The following is a 4,710-nucleotide window of genomic DNA, read 5'->3' as shown; positions in this document are numbered from 1 at the left end:
CGATGGTGATGCTGATGATGATTGAGATCCTCTACAAACCTTATTGCAACTTTAATTCCCCTGCACAATGAAAGTGTCGCCACATCTGAGTACCAAACAGAGTCCGCCTCCATATGGGGTACCATGGTGTGAATTTACACAGTGATACACAAGCCTTTGTGTATAGATGATGTATACCAGTCTGTCACTGTCTGTGTCACTCCCTATAGCCTGTCTGCATGTTTCTTGCCTTCACTTATAAGAGCCAGGGGAGAGACACAGCCTTGGTGTTGGCCGCTTAAGCCAGTGCCAGCATATTATTGATGTATTTATATGTAGTCTACATTATTTATTTTCTATTTATTTGTTTTCTATTTGTTTTGTGTATTTATGGAGGGGAGGGGATGTTATGAGGCATTATTTTTGCACTAATGTAATGTAGCTATTTATTTTCTTATATATTTTTGTACGTTTGTTCTAATAGTGCCAATTAGTTTTTTTTGTTTTTTGTTCAGATTCTCTCCTATTTGAACACGGTAATGAGTTGTGTGTCGTTGTACGTCTATGTTGTGTGCAGTTGTCTTATTCTACTGGAACTGGGTTGCCATTGGTTTGTCAAAACTATGATGTAATCTCAATTTCGACCGTGGAATCGTGACATGTTAAAACAATGTTTGATGATTATGATTTGTTCAAACCCCTACTACCAATGGGCATGCTTAATGATGTCCCTTATCTAGTACACATCTATTCTCAAAACAAACCAAAAAACCATTGTGTCATCCTCATCCTACCATACCTCATCGCTTAGCTTTGTGCCAAGTGGAACGTTACCATTGACATAGGCTTTCCAGGGACCTCTTTAGGATACTAGATAGAAGTTGCCCATGGTCACATATCTTGGATCAGCTGTCCCTCCTCTAATCTATACCTTAACCATGAGGGCCATGCAAAACTGACCTTAGATCAGTGTCTATGGCCAACTTTGTTCCACTCCGTTACAGATAGCAAAGGTCAGGGGTCAGAGTTCAGTCCTATTGTTTCACTTCCTTGTTGAGATCTGTGCTATTAGACTACTAGAGCCATATTACATAGTCAGTCTGTGTTGTGTGTGCTGAAACATGTGTGGACTCTCATAGTGTATACTGGATATAGGTGAGAAAAAAAAGAAAATGTGTATATGAGCTAAAAGAAAAACTCTGTAACATAATAGATAAGAACTTCCTATGAATGTATTACCACTAGAGATGAGTGGCTGTATGAAAAAGAATTACTCCTAATATTTCATTAAATATAGCTGTGTTCATTTTACCATGCGTGATTTTGAAAAGAAAATGGCATTGGATTTGACCTGTTTTTAATTTTTTATTCTTGTTTTTTTGGGGGGTAACCTGTGTTTTGTTTTCTATTGTGTTTTTATTTTATTTTACTGTGGTTACCTGTGTTTTAGTTTTTATTGTGTTTTTGTTTCTATTGTGTTTTACCTCTGCATGATAGACAGAGTTAGCAATCCTAGGTCTGCTATCAGTACTATACTGTCTGACTTCCTTTCTCTCTGTTGGTATCTCTCCCTCTCTCTCTTTCTCTCTCTGTCCCTTTCTCTCTCTGTCTCTCTCTCTCTCCCTCCCTCCCTCTCTGTTGGTCTCTCTCTGTCTCTCTTTGCCCCTCTCTCTGTCTCTCTTTGCCCCTCTCTCTCTCTCTCTCTCTCTTTCTTTTTCTCTCTCTCTCTCTCTCTCTCTCTCTCTTTGCCCCTCTCTCTCTCTCTTTTTCTCTCTCTCTCTCTCCCTCTCTCTCTTTCTCTCTCTCAGTGTTCAGCATCTAGGGCTCAACGTCATACAACTCCATAGGTCCCCTAGACATATCTTATCATCACTTACTGTGATATACTGTGAGTATATCAATTTGTGTTATCACCCGCACATCTGTCTCAGTGTCCCTCTTAGTGTGCTAAGACAATACTAAGCCAAGCCAACAATATGAGAGGATTAGCCTGGTTGCCCATTTCTTTGTGTATGTATGTGTGAGGAGAGGGGGGTGCGTGAGAGAAGGGTCTAAAACGGAGTGGGGAAAGACTGGGGGGTGATGGGAAAGACTGAGATAGACAGGGAGAAAGGTAAAGACAGAGAGACAGACAAACAGAAAGGTAAAGACAGAGAATAAGAGCTAAAGAATACGATTTGGAGGACTTTGGCTCATTTTCAGTCTGTGGCCGTATTGTGATTGAAATCCGTTAAGGGTCTCTCCATACAGACAGTGGGTAGCTCTCCTCTCTCATGTCTTGCCTCACTCTGTTTTGAAATTGGAAATCCAGTTCAGACAATGGCACTGGAGCAGCATCCTATTATTATAAAGCTCTGGTGAGTCAGAGATGGCAGACTACAGTGCTGGAGCCGTGTGTGTGTGTGTGTGTGTGTGTGTGTGTAATGACATGAATAATGCAGAGAGTGCCTGTAGGAGCTTGAGGGCCGGGAGCAGGGCAGATGGTCGCCTGCTGATAGGACAGAATCGAGGCAGCAGGGTCCTCCAGAGAGCTGGGTTTACACACACACTCTCGCTCTCTCATTCCCCCTCTCTCTCCCACACACATAAATGGTGTTTTCTCTCTTTTTAATTTTTTTTATTTCCCTTTCTGTCTATTTCCTTTAAACACACACGCACACTTCTCTTTTCACTCTCTTTCTTGTGAACGCATGCATACAAACAGTATGGCCATATTCTGCACAACTGAAATACTGTATATTTCTTACATTTCATAATGAACTATGCTGTGTGTGAAGACATGAGGCTGCATTGCCCTTACTGTAACTTTAGTGTAGAGATCCCTGCAAACTGACATATATGTCCTATTGCCAATATCAAGGATCTGTTTATCCTCGCTGAGGGCAGTCTCTCTTTCTCTCTCTCTCTCTCTCTCTCTCTCTCTCTCTCTCTCTCAGTTCAATACAGGGTTTCTTCAACTGCAGATGACTTTGTATTAGATTATTACAAGGATATAAAAAGGAGAGTGAGCCAGAAGATGAGATCATCTCTTACAGAGATGTAAGTGCTCAGTGATAAAAACAGCAGCAATAGGCTGTTTGAACCACAAGCCAAACCTGAAGCGATACACAGTACAGTCCACTAGATGGCACTCTGAGGCTGTTACAGAGGTTGACGGAGCAGCACCCCACCGTGTTTTCCTCCGAGGCAGTAGGACCACATAGACTGCAAAAGGACAGGACACCCTGAAGCAGAAATGGTAAGCTATTATACAGAAATCAGGAATGTTTTCGACGATAAACACTCCTATACAACCAATAACTATCCTACATCACAACATAATAATTTGCTGTTCATACATTCTCAAAATTTGGAATTAGCTTTAATTTATAGGCCCAAATAATAAAATCCCACCGATGTTCCCGGTAAGCCTGTCTATAGCCACTTATAATGTCTTTCTCCTTTTCCAAAAAAGATGTCATTGGCATTTTGAAAGTGAAAGGTACCAAAAGTGATAATTTACCAGTTTAAATATTTATTCAATAGCGCATTCATGTATTGGTGGTCGAGAATGTTGATTTTTTTTAATTGACTGAATTTGAGAAATTATTAGTACTGGGCCTATATGTTCAAACATGACTGCTAGTTTAGGGTACGCTATCTGACCGTGTGTTGAGTCCTGGTCACAAAGTTTGGTGCGATTGTCTACACATAATAACCTGTAATAGCATATCGTTTTTCTGCGATTTTATTGCATTTCAGGTAAGAAATGTGGGTCTTTTTAGAAACACTGTAATCGTATATTCTCCATAAAGACGTCTAAAAGCAAATTGTTTTTATAACTGTCGCAATTGGTTTATTTTGTAGGCCTACACCTTTGCAACATGTAGAAAACGGTGACTCCAATAGTGGACACAGAAATAACGTCGAAGTAAGAACAATATAATTTTTTGTATAAATGTTATTAACAGGCTACTTCTGTAACGACACGATTTCTTTTCCCAAGACAATATCTGTGCAAATCAACGGTAATATACAGTTATCGGAAACCGCTGAAGGACATTTTGTGCAAGCAACCAAGACAGATTGATAAAATCCATAATTATAACGCAGGTTCGTGCGCTCAAGCCTGTTGCGACAGCGTTGTGCGTGACAGCCGTGATCCATTCGTCAGGCTCAAATAATATGAACAGAATACAAAAGGATTATAAAAAACAAATACATTTTAATGACAAAAAGCATAATATAGAAATTGTGCAATTTTTATTTTATTTTCCCCTTCTTTTGATCAGTCACAGGATCGGGGTCAATTCAGAATACGTATGAACTCACATCCAATCCAACCTTTTGAGTTTGAATTTGAATTGTCAAGAAAATATATTTACATTTGAATGTGAATGACAGCAAATATAATTGAATTAAATTGAATTCCACCAATTCTTTGTATTCAATGTGTGGGCCTACTCAATTAGTATTTTCCTGGGGAGCCTTTTCACTAATTCAAGGCCTACTTGTGTCATAGGCTTATTTTATGTTACATTTTATTATGTATTATCAGTGAAATATTAGACTAGTTTGACTGTGTGTGTGTGTGTGTGTGTGTGTATGTGTGTGTGTGTGGGGGGGGGTGTATAGATTTGCTATACCAATGTAATACATTTTTTGTCAATAGCCTATGTGGAGAATTTCTCATGAATTTAATTCAATTTTCTGTCTTTCAATTTCAAATCCCGAATCAGCCTCCTCCTGACA

Source organism: Oncorhynchus nerka, linkage group LG24 (assembly GCF_034236695.1).
Source record: "Oncorhynchus nerka isolate Pitt River linkage group LG24, Oner_Uvic_2.0, whole genome shotgun sequence".
NCBI classification, from domain to species: domain Eukaryota; kingdom Metazoa; phylum Chordata; class Actinopteri; order Salmoniformes; family Salmonidae; genus Oncorhynchus; species Oncorhynchus nerka.
Note: the sequence above shows the minus strand (reverse complement) of the source record.